Below are 20,586 nucleotides of genomic sequence, written 5' to 3' on the forward strand. Positions count from 1 at the left end.
GGTCTCAAACTCCTGACCTTGTGATCCGCCCACCTCAGCCTCCCAAAGTGCTGAGATTACAGGCATGAGCCACTGTGCCTGGCCCAAAACCACATAATTTTAAAAGTTACCTAGAACTGAGTAGTAAATTTAGCAAGGTTACAGCTATGAGGTCAATACACACATTCATTTTTAATACACATATTAGAAACTAGCACGTAGAAAATGAAATTTAAAGAATGCTTCTTATAGCAGAATCAAAAACATGCAACATTAGGATCAATTTTAACAAAAATGCACAAATCCTTTACACTGAAAACTACACAACTTGAATGTGTGTTTCAGAAATGATTCATTCCTTCTTGTACCCCGCCACCCCTAGACTTTGATATGTCCTCCTTTCCCTCCTCCTCACTTTCTTTGGAAATAGCTGTTCAAATAAAACATGTAATGTGCTAAAAACTAGCACAGACATATAAACAGAGACAGAATAAGGAGGTGGAAATGAGTGCCACGCTGTGGAGGAATCTGATTTCAGGCTTCTGTGTGCCAAGCACTTTTCCAGGAGCTGGGCTGAGTGAAGAAAGGCAATATTCATGCGCATGGGGCTTATATTTGAGTGTGCGGAGACGGACACTCCGTAATAAACATAAATGAACAGATGCGTTCAGATGCTGAGATGTGCTTAGAAGAAATACAACAGATTAACTGTGAAAGACTCACCTGGGTATTAGGAGGAGGAAGGTAATTAGATTGTGTGGTCCGAGTATGCTTTGCCAGAGGAGGTGACATTTGAGGTAAAACCTGAGTGACAAGAAGTGGTCAGCTGTGTAAAGATATGACAGGAGTGCATGACAAGCTCTAGCACTGGAGAAAGGCTCTTTTGTTCAAAGTACAGGAAAAAAAAAAATAGTTCAGGGAGGTTGGAGCCAGAGTGAATATCGCAAGAGGAAGCGTGATGCCAGCCGAGGCTATGGTGATAGTCTGCAGCCAGGTCATGCACGGCCTTGAAGTTCTTTCTAGAAGTTCCAGAGTTGAGGAATTTGGGCTTTATTCTACCAGTAGGACACAATGTCTTGAGACTCTTTATCTAGAGAATTGCTCAGACACTTGGTTCAAGAAGATTTGCCTGGCAGAAGTGTCAGGAGGATTGGGGTTCAGGGGAGAAAATGGAGGCAGGTCAGTGAGGTCTCATCCAGTATGCTGGGGACAGGCAGTCATGGTCTAAGAAGAGCTAACTAGGGGCCGGGCACGGTGGTGCACGCCTATAATCCTAGCACTTTGGCAGGCCGAGGTGGGCGGATTGCCTGAGCTCAGGAGTTCGAGACCAGCCTGGGCAACACGGTGAAAACCCGTCTCTACTAAAAATACAAAAAATTAGCCCAGCGTGGTGGCGGGCACCTGTAGTCCCAGCTGCTTGGGAGGCTGAGGCAGGAGAATTGCTTGAACTGGGGAGGTGGAGGTTGCAGTGAGCCGAGATCGCGCCACTGCACTCCAGCCTGGGCGACAGAGTGAGACTGGGTCACAAAAAAAAAAAAAAAAAAAAAAAGAGCTAGGTAGGGATATAACACAGAGGACAGACGCTCTGGAAGGTAGCGTTATATTTATAGTACACGCTGAGTGGTTGATGCTGGGGGCGAAGATCGTTAAGTCATGGAGGATGCTGATGTTAAACCTCTATCAGGGAGGTCTAGGAAAATGGTGATGTGATTAGTTAACAGAGGAAAAATAAAGTAAATAGTATGGTTAGGTGTTTGGGAATAAACTTGAATTTTGTTCTGAGATAGCCCCATGGAACTGGCCAGCAGGTGGCAGCATAAGGTCTGGGACCCCACAGAGAGTTCACTAAAATTTGAGATTAGGGAGTCTTGGAGATTTCGAAGTTAAAGACAAAAGCAGAGATGCAATTGCCATGGGAGACTGAGGAAAGATGAGGAGTGATGACTGAGAATTCAAGGGCAGGAACAGGAAAGAACACAGAGAATGCTGGGCTTGGGGGAAGGAGATGATCCGGGAGTCAAGGTTGTCCCAGTCTCCAGGAGAAAGACGGTGCATGAGGATTCGGTGCTGTAGGGATCTGTGGCTGAGAGAGAAGGGTGTGCCTGGGTAACCAAATTGGAGGGGTTGAGAGAGAACAGAATAGAAGTGGAGGAAGGGATGCTGTTTCAAGAAGTTTTGAGGGAAAGAAAGTAGATATGGTGGGAGAGCTTAAGAAAGAATTGAGGAGATTTCTTCAGGATAGGGCACATTTAAGCATGTTTTCAAAAAATGAAAAGAGAAGGGATAACTAGTGAAAGAGATTAAATGCAGAGTAGGATCTTGATGGAAACTTTAAGGAGAGGCATTAAAGACCAGTGTTACCTTTAAATCATGTCATTTGGTTGAGGGAAAAAAGGTACACACAAACATATATGTAATCAGAGAGGAGAGTTCTATGATTAAATGCTAAATTTGGATATAGATAATTAGGGAAGTTCAGAAAATATGTGTAAGTTAACATTGTAAAATCCAAAGCTCTGTGGAGGAGATGAGTGTTTGATGACAAGGATTTGGGAAAGACGTCCAAGATGAGAGGAAAGGGGGAGTGAGCAGGACAAAGGCATAGAGTAGGGCATGACGTGGAGGTACGTGAACAGCAGTAAAAAGGTCCAGCTTCTTGGAGAGGATGATACATGTCAAGGGATAATGGAAAACACAGAGTTTATAGAAGGGTTTGGAAGGAGAATTTAGACACTTACGTGCTTTCCACTGAGATATATTTTACACTATGCTTAACTTTGAGTTCTGAATGTTATTGTTTGATTCTCTATAAATTCATTTCCTGTTATTTAGACTGTATTAGTGAAAATACCCCAGTTAATGAAATGGATGAACTCATACACACACACACACAGTTAACCAGTCACATAACTTTTCAATAGGCTGTCTTCAGAACAACCAGTTTCTCTGAACTCATATTTTCTTTCTTTTTTTTTTTAAACTTGTAAGTGGGAGTTGAACAATGAGAACATATGGACACAGGGAGGGGAACATCACACACTGGGGCCTGTCGGGTTTGGGGCAAGGGGAGGGAGAGAATTAGGCCAAATACCTAATGCATTGGGGGCTTAAAACCTGGATGACAAGTTGATAGGTGCAGCAAACCACAATGGCACATGTATACCTATGTAACAAACCTGCATGTTCTGCACGCGTATCCCAGAGCTTAAAGTACAATTAAAACATTTTTTTTTCTAAGTTCAGTCAAGGTATGTAGCTGTTCCTTTAGCATCTGTAGATAGTATATGACTAGACTTTTATTTCAGGCACAAATACTGAACTGGTTTGTGATCGAATCCAGATTCTGTGGCATGTCTGCCTCCAATTCCTTTGATTTATTTGGGTGTTGCTAAAATTATAACAATTTGTCCAATTAGAACTATTTCTAGTGCAATGAAAATGGTGTTTACTCCAAGTGCTAGGGCAAATGTACCCCTAGGGAACTGGGTCAATAAACAGATTTTCATGCAAATTCCATTGTGGGTGATACCAAAATAACTTGTCTCTGGGTAGAAAACAAATAACACTAATTTAATTTTTTAAAAAAGCAACATATGACAATTTTCAGATGATGAGAGAAGATATTTGCCCCCCAAATTACCATTATACCCAGTTTTCATCTCTGTTTTAGGGGAGCAGGGAAGATGATCTGGCATGTTAGTGGTCAAATGTACTTGAAAAATTTACAGGATGTTCATGAGTAGAGGTGTCCAGCATTTGCAAAGTGTTTTAAAATGTGGCCTTAAAAAGTTTACATTTTAACTATCTGCAATGAGTTAAAAAGTTAAGGCACTCTCTGAAAGTGAGATATCCATGGGCTCCTTTTTGTGCATTCAGAACATCATTGATAGGTTATATGCGTTGAGTAAAATTTTACATTAGGCGACGGTAATCTGCGAATGTAATTATTTGCTTCCACTGGGGGCAATATTGGCAATGTATTTACATGGATGAGAGAGTGCTTCCCAGCAGGGAGGGGCTTCTGTCTTACCAGTTTTCCAGAGACAGAACATCTTCAAGCAGTGAGCAGCATTTCTTCCTGAAATTTACTCAGTAGAAACAGTTTTCTGAGATAATTTTCCCCTCTAGAATCTCAGGAAAGCTTTCAAAAAGATGTGATATTACTGCTAACTTTTGATTTGCTGGCCAAATTCCAAGTGAGGTAATTCCTACCATCCACTTAGCTATTTATGTAGTTATTATTGCTTCTGAGAGCTGCTGAGTTCTGAAAGCTACTACTACTTAATCCTACTTAAAATTCCCTTTGTCTTTCTCGAGAAGAGAAAAGGACTCTTTTATACTTGTTATCAGTGGTGATGGGTGTTATTTTATAGACTTTTATCTGACCTCTCCCTCCCTCTCTTCCTCCCTCATTGTACTCTCAGGCTTAATGTCTTTCCACTCTCCAAAACCCAGACACCCACAGACTCTCTTGAGAATTGCGTCTTCATCCTCTCCCTGTCTTTACACATTTTTCACACACTTATTCCCCACTCAGGGCTCTGCCACAATTCCTCTCCCTTCATCACCTCATTTTTTCTCATTCTTATCTTTTCTCTGATCAGTCCCTTACTTGACCTTGTTTTGTCCAGCAATATTCTCATTGGCAGTAGAGAGTCTTTCTTCAGAGGTTTTGCTTTACTTTTTAAATGACCGTCATTCTGATTTCTTGTATTCTATAGTGAGGACCCGATAGTGAATATTGCAGATACCTGAGTATGTGGGTTAAGCTGCTAAACAATAGCCAGCTCCCTCTGGACTCAGGCCGGGTCTTTTCCTTCCTTTCTCCATCAAGAATTGTTAATAGCTGGCCGGGTGCGGTGGCTCAAGCCTATAATCCCAGCACTTTGGGAGGCCGAGACGGGCGGATCATGAGGTCAGGAGATCGAGACCATCCTGGCTAACACAGTTAAACCCCGTCTCTACTAAAAAATACAAAAACCTAGCTGGGCTCCTGTAGTCCCAGCTACTTGGGAGGCTGAGCCAGGAGAATGGCATAAACCTGGGAGGAGGAGCTTGCAGTGAGCTGAGATCCCACCACTGCGCTCCAGCCTGGGTGACAGAGCGAGACTCCGTCTCAAAAAAACAAAAAAAAAGAATTGTAAATAGCTCTGCCTTTATCAAAACAACATCCCTTGACTGACCCAGTAAGTACAGTTGATTCCACATCCTATCTTAAAACCTTCCTTTGTTTCATCCATCCATCCATTCATTCATTATTCATTTAGTTGTTTACACATTTCGAAGCCCACCACGTGCTAGGCACTGTGCTTCAGATAGAGGAGACAAACTCCTCCCTTGCTCTCAAGGAGCTCACAAAGACATATACACTGTCTTGTGGAATTTGAGGTGTTTTCTTTGTTAGGTTTTAATTCTCAGTCAGGAGGCTGGGGCACTGCTGCTTAGCCTGCATACAACTGACACTCAGATACTAAATAGTGGTGAGCATATGCTATGCAAAATGGCCTATTGATTCTTATTTATGATGATAGAAATAGCGGTAATGGAAAAAGCAATGCACAAATATGTTTCTTCCCACAAACAAGCAATCCTGTCAGTGAACCAAATAGCAGGCTCAATAATTAGCTCCCTGAAAGACCTGTCAGTTTATTTTCTGGTGCTAGATTAAGTAGGTAACTTTTCAGGTATAACTACCTCTCAGCAGTCCTCTGTTTGTTTTGCGAAGTCATGAAAGGTATAAGCTCTCCTGTATTCACTCAGGACTCATAGAGACCATATGAAGGAAGTAGGTAGTCGTCAAGGGGGATGAATTTACATAATTTGATTTGGTGATTCAGAGTGAAAGATAACCCAGGTAGGTTCCCCTGAATTAAAATGTGTTCTTCCACCCCCTTTTTCCCCTTGCCTAGAGTAAAACTCTGTCGGGGAGAATGCATTTACATTAGCACGAGGAGGTGGCCATCCATATGCTCTTGTTCTTCGCAAGTAAAATAGCAGAAATCCAAGGATGGCTTATTTTTGCTGTTTCTGATATTTCATGTTGAATTTCAATAGATCCATCTGAGATGACAAAACAGGCATTGATTTCAGACATACTAGATTTCAGAATTTAGAGCTGGGATGTAAAATAAGAATCAATCTCTTGTTTTCTAGTGAAGAAACTAGAACCCAGAGAAGTAAAGTGAATTATTGACAAACCACAGTGTTAATCTTGGAGCTGCAGCCAGGATCCTGGTTTCTTTTACTTGGATTTGTCCTTGACATTTATATCCTCCATTGATTATTTACTTATATTAGACATTTTACCACAAAGTTGAAAAATATTTTTCTGTTTTTGCTCTTTATGATACTTTATGTATGATGCAATACATTTTGGAATTTTAATCACCAACTATAAAGTGAAGCAAAAATAACATATTGGTTATTACCTAATCCTTTATAAAGTAGTAAATTTTTAAATATTCTTCACATTGATTTTCAATGATATATGTAGTCTTTGCTAGTGGGTCTTAAACAGCATAAACCTTTACATCCAGTTCCCTGGCCCCTTGCCTTGCATTAGAGTAGACCTATGACTACATTAAGCAAAAAGCAAAATAGGAGAAACTATCAACTAGAAGTTTCTATACCTGTAAGTCCAATGACATTGAATTATAGCAGTTCATGTTGCTAAATTACAGTTAGTTTACTCATTTGTTCATTCTCTTAAAGAAAAAAAAATCTATTTTAAACTATTTTAAAGCAATATGGGAAGTACTATGTCTAACAGCATTCTAGAACATTAGTGTGCACAAAATCACTTGAGCACCTTGTTAACATGCAGATTTTGATTTTGTAGCTCTGGAGGTAGGCATTCTGCATTTCTGACCAGTTCCCAGGTGACATGGATCCTTGTGAGCTCTAGGGTATACTTTGAGTAATAGAGAATATTAGAGTTAGTTTATAATGATAACCATAGCACCTGAAGCTAAATTAGCAAAATAAACATTCATCTGTGCTAAAGCTTACTGATAAATTCAAGGTATCTTACAGAAGACAGTCTAAATAAGACTTGATGTATACATTGTCGATACAAAAAACATGTAATCAGTAGCCTGCTTTATATACTTACTCTACTGATGTATTCAAATCAGTAAAGTATAATGACGGAGTAATATGTATATGTGTGTGTGCGCATGTTTTTCTCATTAGTAAATTTGAAAGTGGGAAGCTTAATTACTAAATTACTAAATTTAAAGAAATGTACACAGATGCACCTGTATCTTCAAAATCTGCAAAGCAGATTGTAAAGTTTGCCATGTCAGAAACAAAAAATATTCTGAAAACTTAAAACACTGTACTGTCAATCATAAATATACATAGAGTGGAGGAGTTGAAGAGGTCCTTAGAGATTATTTTGCTCAGTTTCCTCACTTTGCAGAAAGGGAAATTGAGGCTCATCTAGTCAAGTTAGTTGTCTAAAGCCCTATAGCTTCCTAACGATGATAGGACTGAAGTCTGATTTGATACTTGCTTCTTTCCTTCATCCTTTCCTGCTCTGAAGACCTTTCCCAAAGTGGGGCTGAGTTGTACTGACCCATTCTACTATTTTTCCTGGTATGTGGGCCAGTATGTTTTTTCGATGGCCATCTAAGCTTATGTATTCCCTCTTTGTGAAGCGCCTGACTTCTAGGGGTGTCAGATTGATGCATTTGGTCTGAGAAACTAACATTTTTAGAAGTGAAGCAATTCTAGTTAAAATTTCAAGAGTACATAAATGCTCACATTTTTTCAGACAATAATTTAAAACAGAAAAGTGCTCATCCTACAGAGAGAAAAAAATGAATTCAGGAGTCTAGGAAATCCTTTCTGCAAAACCCACAGCAGAAGCTGCCATTAGCTTGATCGGTTGAAAGATCAACGTATCTGAATAAACACAATCTCTGGAATACTACACTGAAGAACTCAGAAATGGAAAAGAGAATATAGGCAAACAGGTGACAGGTCAGCATTTTTGATCGCCAATTATTTGAAAAACTATGGTAAGGCTTGGGCCAGAGAGGATGATAAAGTTTAGAAAAATGCAGAAATATTAGGAGAAATTATCTTCCTTTAAATGGTTATTACACTTCAGTTGAGGGAACCAATTCGTTAAAACCAAACAAAATTTAAAAAAGGAACAATGTATATAGATGATTCAATATTAGGAAAACTTGATTTTTCCTCTTTTCCAAAAATGATACAAAGCACATAAATACAGGAGACTATTTATATTTCAGAAATAATATTTATTCTCTGTTTTATCTTGGGATTCCTTTTAACTCAGGGGATTTGAGAGAGTCTCATAGATATGATTTGTTGAAATACAAGAGAATTACCACAAACTCTTAAGAACATAGCTAAACAAAAGAACTAACTAGCAGAACAAAGGATCGGATACAGTAGGGCAAAGGAGACATAAAATGTGATTAGAGCTTACTAAGGCTAATTGAGAAAACCTACTGAAGAGTCTTGATTATTTTTTGATTACTTACGACATTTGTTAAACTCTATGTTGTGCTAAACATCTGCCCTCAAGGAGCTTATATTTAGTGGAGAAGATAATAATCAGACAATAGTTTGTAAGGTGCTAGTAAGCAGGGTCTGTATCCTCAGGACTTAGCATATGCTTAGCATTATATATCTGTTAAGTTAATTAATTGGTCTATATCGTATGGCCAAATAGTCCTCCTGTTTTTTTTTAAAGCGATGTAGATATGATGCATGGTGCCTAGCTTGCATGCATTTGATAAATATTTTAATTCTTAGAATAATATTTTTTAATAAAAGAAAAAGCTCAACATAGTTATACAAGGGCTTTTACTGGAATTTAAGAAGAAAAAGAACTATTCTGATATTTGTCTTTAAATTCCTGACTGCGATGCTAATTTAAATGGGAATATGATTCCAGAAACACATATAGGCCTGTGTCCTATAAAATCAGTCAAATTTTATATTTGGAATATTTGTTTACCTGAATAATTGGAGTATTTGGTTACCTGAATATTTAATTGGAATATTTGGTTACCTCTTTATAAATGCCATGGCTCCGTAGTGTTTTGTTTTTCTTAAAACAAATTACATTTTTACTATTTGAGGGGAAAGTACTTTATTTCCATACTACCTCTAATGAGATAACAGAATAATGAAAAGACAACTTGGAGTACATAATGGAAAATGTCATTTAAAAAGGTTTCATTTATACAATTTTAAAAATGTAAAAAGTTATACAAATGTTAAAACTGTATTTATTTATACAATTTAAGCATTTTCTAAAAAATTATTAGTTTATTGGGTTTTTTTACCCTGCAAGAACATGAGCAAGAGATTTTGTTTCATTCACAGCTGCATCTCGGTGCCTTGGGTGGCATCTGGCACAAATAGACTTCCTTAAAATACTTGTGGAATAAATGAAAGAATTAAATTCGGCTTATTTTCTGCTCTTTGTCAAGCACTATCTATTAGATGTCAAGGACATGTTGGTGAGCAAAACGAAAATGGTTCTTGTCCTCATGGGGCTTACAGTCTAATTGGGAAGGTGAATAATTTAGCCCAGTTCCTGCAATGCAATGTGTTATGTTAAGTGAATAGACTGCATATAGCAGGGAGAATTGATGTAGCCTAAGGGAGAAGATTGATGTCATTGAAGTTGAGACTAAAATATGAGCAGAATTAAAATAAAATAAAAACAGGTGATCAGTAGTATTATTATTTTAACCAGAGAGAGGCACAAAGATCAGTGGGCAAGAGAAGGAATGGCAGTTGTAGAGACTAGGAGAGGGGGATAGTAAGAGAGTAAGGATAGAGACCCAGGCAAGGGATAGATCATATAAGACTTTATATGCCTCAAGTGGCAGTTGAAAAATGTTTTGAAAGTCAATGAATGGGCACCAGAAGGTTTTGAGCAGAATAATAGAATCACCATCTTAGAAAGATTATTCTGGCTGTAATATGGATAATGTATTGGTGAGGCATAACACTGGAGGAAGGGAGACCCATGAGATATTACAGTAATTCTCCAGAAATGATAGTGGCCTAGCCTATGATGGTCGCACTGTACTAGGAATGGATAGAAGTAGATGGATATATTAATAAAAAGACATTTTAGGGATATATATGTAGGGCTTGGCAATTAATTGGATTTTTAAAGAGAGGACAAATCATGGTTGATGCCTTGATTCTTGGAATGGGAAATTTAGTCATTGATTGCAAGAGCATTCCTGATATAATGAATGATTGGGCAAGGGAGGATGATGAATTTTGTGGGATATACTGAGTTTAAGGAGCCTATGAAATATATAGCTGCAGATGTCTGGGAAGGGGTTAGTTGGTTATGTGAGTCTGAAGCTAAGAATACAAGGTCTTGCTGAGACAGAACTGGGGGCTCACTAGTATGTTAATGGGACTTGGCGAGACAGACCCAGAAGGTATGTGGAGTGGAAATTGCAGAGGGCCTGAGATAGAGCCTTGAGTACTCAGAAATGTGTTGAAGGAGAGGATCCTGGCATTCCAGTTTCTCTAGAAATTGTTTCCCTGTCCATAAGTGGAGCCCCTCTGGCCATATCTCTCTCCTACAACCCTGATCCTCTCGCCAGGGTCTCTTCAGCCACAACTGATTGATTTAACACTGAGCTCTTCACCAAAGGTAAATTAACAGAGTCCTTCCGGGTAATGTCTCAAATGGGAATGAAAGGAGGAGGATCATTCTCTCTCAGGGGGTGGGTGGCAGTAGTTTGACACTGTAAGATATGAGGGTGGGAAGTTTCCACCACAGGGGGGAAGCTGACCTGGAGGAATAATACTGACTTGTGCAACAGAATAAAGGTGACAGATGGAAATAATTCTGATGGTGATGAGGACCTTAACCAGGTTCTTCTTGTAGGTATGTGAGATAGTTCAAGGTTCTCTTAATTATGCTTTCCCATTTTTAGCTAGCAACCCACAGTCCAGACTAATACATTATAATAATACTTGTCGCATAGAGTGGTTGGGATGTTAAAGGAAATAATATGCATAAAGATTATTGCCTGCTACATAAGGAATATAACAGATACTGTTGCTTACTGATTTAACAACTTCCTTTTCTTTGAAGTTCTATCTAATAGAACTTTCTGAGGTGAAGAAGATTTTTCCATATCTGCGTTGTTCAATAGAGTAGCCATTAGTGACATGTGGCCATTGGTCACTTGATGGAATACGGCTAGTACAAACTGAAAAAAACCAAATTTCAAATTGTATTTAACTTTAATTACTTTTCATTTAATGTAAATGCAACTTTAATTTCTTTACCTTTAAATGTGGCTAATGACTATCATATTGGACAGCAGAAGTCTAGGGTGATAGACCTATAGAACAACAATTTTTAAAACTATTTTGGATTGGATTGTCTATCATTTTCAACTGCAAGCATCCTAACTAATACAATGTATTATAAATAAATGGAAATTATTTATTTAACATGGCATGAACATCCCTCATTTTAAGATGATATTAAAGAATTAAATTTTTGTTTTTATGTAAAAATTCTGAATTAAGTCAGGAGGTGAATATTTGCAATATACACAAATTATTTATATTAAACTAATATCTCACAGATTTCCTAAATACTTCCTAGTCAGTGAATATAAAATGTGATTTGATTTATTAAAATTAAAATGATATACAGCTTTTCAACAATATGTCATTCAGATATATTTCTACATAAGTTGCAGAATTATAAAACACACATATTAGAGAGTGTCCCTAACTTTATCAAAATAATTCTCCTTTGGGTTCCTTTGACAACATGCCCTCTAGTCTACCAAAATATTATTTTACAGATGGTGGGGTTGTGCTACTTGCCACCCAGATAGACAGTAATAGAGCTAAGCATTTTTCTTTGCAGTAAGTGAAAATCTGTTCAAAGTGCTGGCAGGTTTATCAACTGGACCAAAAGACCCAAGAGGAACTAAATGTTTCTGTTATGCTTTCTGTGTCTAATAATTCCCAGCCTTGTTAGTAGACACTCAAACACTGCTCCGTAGCTCTGGAATCTTGGGTAGGTAACTTAATCTCTGAGAAATATTGATAAATGCTAATTTTCCGTGTTTTTAGATTTTGGTGGTGAGAGTGGTGGTTGCTACCTTTATGCCTGTCTTTCACAAAGGTCACTCAAATTGCTCTGGTTTCTTTTTTTGTTACCAACATGCTCTATAGCTAAACTATTGAGCTTAAATGTCAAACTTGCATTATGTTTAGAAATGGGTATTTATCTGTTCATGCACGTTTCCCTTACACCCCAACGGTGGGCTGACATAGGATGTAGTAGAGGAGTTAGTATTCTGACAAGTAGGTGATGTCATTCCACCCATGTATCACTTTCCATTAAATCTCTGACCCATATATAACCTTTAGCTGCAAGTTTGTTTGCTTACATCACTGTGATCAAATGGTTAGAATTATGGATTTTCATTTGGGAAAATGATTATTATTTTTCATTAAGGATATTATTACTGGTTTGAATTATCCTTTTGTTCATGGTTCATGAACAACAAAGCTTTCCCTAGCTCTTCTGTGGGAGGTGGAAAGATGCTCTGCACCTGCCTCCTACCCAGATCTCTTTCAGAAAGAAAATAGGCAGTGCTACTTAAGCTGTTGGATGGGAGCAATATTCAGTTCTTTGCCAAGAGAGATCCTAGACTCCAGATATGCCAATTCAGCAAACCACAGGGAGATTACCTAAAACTGAAAAAGGGCTCAGGAATCCATCAGAATATGAGATAATTTAAAGAAAATTTAAATCTTGCTGGCCAACAGAGAACCAGAGGACATTAGAGAAGGAAGGAAACTTAGAGGTCATCGTGTCCAATATTTTGCCGAGTGTCACCTCTCAGGCTGATGTAAAATGAGGACAGGGAGTACATAGAAACATTTCGGTTTTTCTGATTCAGTAGTACTCTTGAAGGCCTTTATTGGTGGTGCAAAATGAGGCTTTCTCATTGACTCTAAATAGGCTTATTAGCAGCATGCAGAAGGATCTCCACTGTGATCTTTTCTTTGTCCCTAGTCAGAGTGAAGGCATAGGTCTGAAGCAGGCTGATAGCTTTGGAAGTGAAAAGTACCGGCAGGCTGAGGGCACAGAACGGGCTGGCTGCCAGTGTTGGGATCAGCACCCTGAGGAGTGTCATTTGTCGGAGTCGCTTTTATGAAACAGAAGCCCTCTTTTGTGTATTTGTACCTGTGAAAGGGAGCAGCAGTGTAGCTGATCCAAAGTAGCAGAAAAACACAAAGTTCATATTGACTTAGGATGCTCACCTACCCCGTCTTTTGCAGGAGTGTTAGTTTACATGTCAATACATGGCCAGCTTTCTTGAATTCTGGCATGATGCTTTCCATAGGGGTTTCATTAATTGGTGCGAAAGTTTCAGTAGAGTCCAGGAACCTGTTAGCTTTTTGTTCTCTACCTAATGACAGAAACTGTCCCTGTTACTGATTTCTTTGTGGGACCAGTCTGCATCATTCCTAAGACTGACACAAAGCCCCATTTGCGCGTGTGGGATGAACGGCATGACTCACACGTTCCCCTGGAGGACTGCAGGTTTGATTAAATGTTTAAACGACCTTTAGGACAGATGATTATGAGGATGGGCAAACAATTTGTTCTTTCAATTCTTAATAACTTCAGTGTGTGTTTGAGGGGGAGGTAGATGTAGACAGAGTTGAGAGGAGTGTGAACAAGAGACTTGGGTAATCACTGGAGATGAGGGTGATGATGGTAATTTGATATAAATAAGCAGAGAGTAAGATTTGTCAAAAGGGGCAAACTCATCATTATCACCATCTCCCTCCCTTCACTTCAAACACAGACACTCACAGCATGTTCTGTTTCTGGTAACTTCCTAATCACACAGGAGCTCCAGGATTTCTCAAGGACCACAACCCTATGGACAAAAATCTTTTTTCCTTGACTGCCCTCTGGACAGCTCAGTAGTATCTTTAACATGGCAAATATAAAGATAGTAGATTCACTACAAGGACACCTCCAGAAAAATACTGCCTGCATTTGTAAACCATACACAGTATTATTCTTCAATTTGTCTTTATGGAAGCTATCAGTTAGCTACAGGTTTCCCTTCCTATGTCTGATGTACCTATCTCTAGTTGATTCTTTAACTCAAGTTCTTCAAACACTCTCTGCTGGTTTGATTTTCAGGTGCATTCATTCTCTTTTCAGATTCCAGAATGAAAACTTATTTTTTGAGACACCCAGATAGACTACCTCTTCCTTAGTCCACCTGGCCCTTACCCACGTCCCTTGAATCAGTTCTCTTTGTCTGGACACATTTCCGAAGTAATGCTTCTCTGCACTCCTAAAATGCAGCCCTTCCTTTTTTCGGCCTTTTGCTGTGTTCTATTCCGTTATTTCATTGCTGCTCAGAATAAGCACTAGATAGACATCTAAGGTTCAACTTTACATTTTTATATATTTTATTATATCAAAAACTGGTCACATATAAACTATAGTACTTGGGAATTGAAGGTATTACTTTCTTGAGTATTACTCAAGAAAGCATTACTTTCTTCAGAAGATATTATTCAAAATAGATATACATTTTGGATAATGAAGTTTTGACAGTATAAGATGAATTAGCAATGATATTTTTCAGAAAACATGTATGCAGTAACTTCATTTATATGACTATGTTATTAATCTGTAGGCATTAATGGATTTATGTAGCCTGTTCAGAAATTAATGAAGCCTGTTTATTCTATGGATTTTCTTATTAGCTCATTCTCTCTTCTTTTGTCTTCTTGGCATCACTGTTGACATCGCTGATGGGAATCCCACTGTTGCAGCCATGCAAGTGTTTTTGGTGTTTATTATTCATTTAGGCACTTTGTGCACTGGATCTCTGATCAAATTATTTTGAAATTTTAATATGAAATACATAAGAGAAAAAATTGAAAATGTGTAGAAGTAGACAAGCTTTCCTTTGTAAAAAAAAAAAAAAGTGTAATTAAATAGAGTAAGAGGTGTGAAATATGTCAGGAATTTTACTAACATAAAATTTCATCATTTGTCCAGTTGTGTAGTTAATGGATTCATCTTAAGTATGCAGTAATTCCTAGAAATAATGTGGGGAAGCTCAGATTTACTTTTGAGTGCATATTAGTATGTAAAATGACCCCTGTCTTCAATATCTCTATGTTGTAACACCTGCTTTGTTTTTACAATAGAGGCCCTTGTTTGGAACAAAGCCACTTAAGTTAAGCTGAACATCATTGTACCTGCACAGTTACCTGGGTTATCTGTGGTTATATAAAATGTGATGAAAATTACACCACCACAATCACCCCAGGCTACTTACAAGGCACCTTCACAGAAATGATACTGTGCCAAGTGCCACAAAGAATATCAGAATGCAGCCCCTGCTTCAGGCGCTTATGTTTGCAAGGGGAAAAAAACTGGCCTTTGGATTCAGATGAGAAACTTTACTGTGATTACAAATTGGATTTCCTGTTTTTATTTCAGGAAAGCTATATTTGAAGGTAGAAGATAGCTAGAATTGCCCTTTCTCTCACCCCCTGAGGGTTTGAAGCCATTCTTGAATAAGTAAATGTATTCAAAAACTTAAAATTAAATCAGATTTGTTATATGGAATCATTTAAACCTAATTTCTAAATTAAAGGCATTTTAAGTTCACTTTCTGTTCCTTAGGCATCAACATCTCCTGCTACGAAAAACAAGAATAGATTCCAGTGCTGGAGTGAAGAGTCACGACTTTTCTTCCTGCGCTCTGTTTCCCAGGCCTATCAAAGACATTTAAGTACTGAGTTAGTTTTGGCTAGGGAACTCCTCTGACTACTTTAGGGGCACAGATGACAGGGAAGAAAAGGGTAGACTGTGAGATTAGTACTGGATTGATTTCTGTACCACTCTTTGATGTTGATAGCTGCTTCCTGTTAGGAACCTCTGGTTGGAAGCATACTTCTTACCTGAAGAAAGTTCTGGGTTTATACAGTTCTACCTTGACTTATTTACTAAGGCTCCTAAACCATATAGCACATCACTGTGAATACGTTCAGGGTGGGGCAATGGATCCTACCCAGATCCCTGTAGAGCCAGAGTGGTTCTGCAACCATCATTCATGAATAAGGACCAAGACTGAGTTGCTGTGGTTGAAGAAGCTGTTGGAGGATATGGAGTTTGTGCCAGAGTGTGATGAATTCACTTTCCGTGATATGCTGGGCTCACTCTCAGCAAGGCCAGCTGAAAGCTAAGTCTGCTTTGGATGCAGAGGTACGTAGTCAGTGGCTGTGCACAGGATAGGACAGGACTTTGGGATGTACAGAAGGATATACTATTCTTACAAATACTTCCTTCACCTGTTTGCTGATGAGCAAGACTCCAGGAATAGGATACAAGGCCCCTAACTTGTCTTAACTCTGTGATTAGGTCAGATCTCCCTACTGTATGCCCATAGTGCACCATGCTCATTTTAGCTTTTATTACAGTTACAGTTGTACATTTATTTGTGGGGGTGTTTGATGGATATTTATCTCTTATTAAATCATAAGCTCCATGAAGATAAGGAGCATATCTTTTTGCTTACCTTTTTGGCCACTGTACCTGCCACATAAAGGGCACTGGATAATCCTTTGTTAAATGAATAACTAAACCTAAAAATCACTTCAAGTTAGGTGATGCAGTCATTAAGTTCACACTACAGTGAAAGACAGTTCTTCCCAATAGGACATTATATGTTTTTTCTACTATCACTTCTATTTGCTAAATTGACTTTGAGGTTGAGAAATCGGGCTATAACTCAGTATGTGCATAAAATCTTCAATAAATACTGTGTTCCATTTTTTTTAAAGCAAGGATAAGGATGAAAAAAAAAGATGAAAGAGTTTATTTAAGCTGCGGATATCCAGTTGTTGGTTGAAAAAAATATGTGGCTGTTTGCATTTTGTTTAGCGATGGAACTCCCATATAAACATTTCTATCTTTGACAAAGGTTTATGCAATTGATCTGGCTGCTCATTTCCCCCACCTTGATTTCCTTTATTTAATTCACAGGTGAATGACAGTTAGTTCTTGGTTGTAGAAAATGCTCTCATGCCTCCATCTTTTAAGGAAATGTTCCTATAGCTCAGTCACCACTTGGAATATAGTTTTTCGCTTTGCTTTTAACTTATGGCATCAGCAAATGATTTACACCATAGTGTTAACCAGTGCTCATGAGGATGCTGATTTTAGCAGAATCCTGGGGAATTAACAGAAAAAAATCACCGCTAATTTTAGTATTTGTAGGGCCTTATGACAGATATATCTGAATACTATTATTCACCCTTGATAACTTCTTCCTAAATTATCTGTATTGTCTCCTGTCTAATTTTATTTCTTTCATTGAATACACATATTTTATATATTTGATATTTTAGAAAATGTGCTTGAAAAAAAGTCTGTCTTCCCATTTCTCCATTGATTACCAATTAATCTAATCTACGTATCTATCATCCATCTCTAAACCTAATTTTGAATACATATGCAACCAATAGATGTGGGACATACTAACCATACAATTGCATGATAGTCTTAGTTAAAAAGCTTAGTCTGTCTCTGTGAATTTGATTCTTCTGCTTTGCATGATTCTGGCGGAGTCCTTTCATCTGGCGCTAGTTTTTGAACACATATTAGGCTGCTTCCAAACCATCTGAAATGCAGTCTCATGAGAACATAGGTCTACAATCTAAAAACATATACTTTGATTATTCCTGATACATAAAACAATAGCTATTTTTATAGCATTAGAAGGAATATTAGAGATTATTTATCTTATATCCCATGTTTACAGATTGAAAAGCTGGAATCAATTGGAGTAAGTAACTTACAAAAGGGACAAAGGAAAGAACCCGGATGAGAAATTCCATATGTCTTCTTATTATGCAATTCAATCCCGTGAATTGCTGATTATTTGCTTTACTACTCTGAATGACTTATGCATGGCGTTTTATTTGTCTTTCTAGCATCAAAATAAAAGAAGGCCTATTTCTTCTTCTTCTACCAGTTGCATAAAGTTAAAATGAGGCTGAACATTCTCTTGTAAATTGAGGGTGTTTACCTAGCCCAGGAAAATCAGGCCTAAGCAGATGAAGGAGACTTGGAATGATTTATCTAAACACCTAAATTAGTTACATCATTATTTATCTGCGAAGCTTCTCAAGTTTTGTTGTCATACTCTGGATGGAGGCCAATCAGAAATGACCCTTGAGTTCTGACTCTGTCTAGCCAGTCTCCCCTTGACCAAGGAGAACATTCGGGCATGAACTGTAGTTTTCATTGTCCTCTGAGCGACTCATATTAGAAATAGCTACCTGAGGCCAGCCTTTAGTTCTATTTTGATCAAACTGTCTTATAGATACAGCCTTTAGTGTTCTCTGTGACCTTTCAAAACTGCCCCAGGGTAAAGGCGAATTACAAATACTATTAAGGTTGATGAGTAATCAACTCAGTAATGAGGATACTATTTCACATTCTTAGGGGTAGATGCTTTTTCTCTGTGGGATGCCTGAGTAGGAAATTTTGATGGCTCCAAATGTGGCCACAACAAACATCAGGAGGCTCTCCTATTGTAGAGATTTCCCTGAAATTGAACTCTGGAGGATGAAACATTTGGTGTAGATACTTGACCTTCTAAGAAGAAAACTTTATGTATGTATGTATTTATTTTTCTAATAGCAGCAATTAGTCTAGAATCTAATGCCTTGTCAGTGAACATAACAATTTTTGTAAATGTTTTCCTCTTAGCTTTTAAGTTTTTTGTTTTGTTTTTTGTTTTTTTAGTGATGAGTCAAATTATACTCAGATTTTTATAGGTTATCCCTAGTATTCTTGTTATTGAAGATATTCAAATGTTAATATATTGTAATAAGGAGAAGCTCAAAAAGAGAGGAATGATCTCTTCCTTACCCCCTTAGTGATACATACAAATAGAACATTTGTTCATGTTTTATTTTGCCTTTTATTTTTAAATCAAGGAGGTTGAATTAGAGACAGAACAAAATAAGCAAAAACCTGAAGCTATAAATTTCTAGGTCAATCCAAATACATAAAGCATTAAAAAATGTCAGATGTGAAGCTAGATGCAAACTGACAGGGGGAAAAAAAAAACCTGTTTGTGTACGTAAAGCCCCAAACCAAAAGCAAAATTAAAATTTGTGCTGACCCTTCTCCCTTGGGGCTGCAGATGTCACTGCTGTCCACGGCACCGTCTGTTACCGAGTGGAAGGAAGAGGAATGGCATCCGAGTCACTAGTGTAAGATAAAATTGTCTGCCTGCCAAGTCCTGAAGATGTCCTGCCATATTTTTTAAGGCCAGGGGATGTAGGGTAGAGGTGAGCAACAAAGGTGACCATTAACACTCATTGATTCTTGTCTTTTATGATTCATTCTTTTATTATTACATGTTTTGTAAGAGGTTTTATATTTATACATATATAATTTTTATTTAATCAGTAACAGCAGTAGTTACAATTTATTTAGCACTTATTGGACAAGGTATTTTATACACATTTTTTTCATTCAATGTCCAGGACTATTATTCAAACTGAGTATTATTCTTATATTAAAGATAAGGAAATAACTTCTAACTAAGCAAAGTTGCTCAAAGTGACACACAGAGTGAGGTCTGTGGCTGTTCTCTTACTCCAAATGTGGGGTATCTCAGAAATTCCCACCCTCCAGAAGGCTCCAGTGTAGCTCAGACTATGCAAATTGTTCTTCCATTTGTCATGCGCCCATGCACTCAACACTATTCCATGTCTTCCCTGTGCTCTGGGAAGCTGACCCTTGTCACTTTCATGACTGGGACTCTCTGCTCTCTGTGTTTATCGTGAGTCAGGCCTATGGAAGGCTCTCACAGGATATTGGAGGGCAGGAAGAGAAAGAAGTCAGGATATTTCTTCTTCATGTCCTACTTCGGCCCTGTGCACTGGCAGTGACCATGTCCTTTCAGGATATAACTCCCTTCACCCTGCTCTCCTCTGTACCTCTTCTGATGCAGGGCTCCTAATGAAACACTGTTTCTTTTCCTTGACTATTTATCCCTAGGGATAGTATTATATTCTCACCTTTGGGTGCCCTGCCATCTTGTTTGCTCCTTAAGTCTGTCTACAATTTATGCAAATAACTCCTTTATTAAAATCTCTTCATTTGAACACTCTGGGATGAATTATGTATTTTTTTCTGGGACCTTGACTAATACAGAGGCTGATACTACACCCATATGAAAATATATCAAAGATAATTTGCAAAGCATGTTTGAAAGCTCTACATTAGGATCACTAGCATGCCAAAAGGCACAGATAAGAAAATGCAGGGCATAGCAAAATATTGTTTCTTCCCAATAGAGAACCTGCCTCAGGGAGAGACTAGGCTGGTGAGAAGGGGGAAAGACTTTAAGAGTCTTATAGACCAGGCATTAGAGAATTGTGATAGGTTTTTGAACCTGTGATAAAAGCTGTGTTTGGGGAAGAATTTTCTAGCAGCCATTTGTAGGAACAGTGGAATTAGGAAAAAAGGGTGACAGTAAGGAGAACAGTTAAAAG

General features: G+C 38.1%; 1 protein-coding gene across 2 annotated transcripts in view; it reads left to right on the forward strand.

Annotated features, from left to right (window-relative positions):
* The window catches only part of GRM8 (glutamate metabotropic receptor 8), an 832,302-nt gene that overhangs the window by 374,249 nt on the left and 437,467 nt on the right, over window positions 1–20,586 (forward strand). The gene's annotated exons all lie outside the window — the stretch shown is intronic.

Source organism: Trachypithecus francoisi, unplaced genomic scaffold (genome assembly GCF_009764315.1).
Source record: "Trachypithecus francoisi isolate TF-2019V2 unplaced genomic scaffold, Tfra_2.0 Lachesis_group4, whole genome shotgun sequence".
NCBI classification, from domain to species: domain Eukaryota; kingdom Metazoa; phylum Chordata; class Mammalia; order Primates; family Cercopithecidae; genus Trachypithecus; species Trachypithecus francoisi.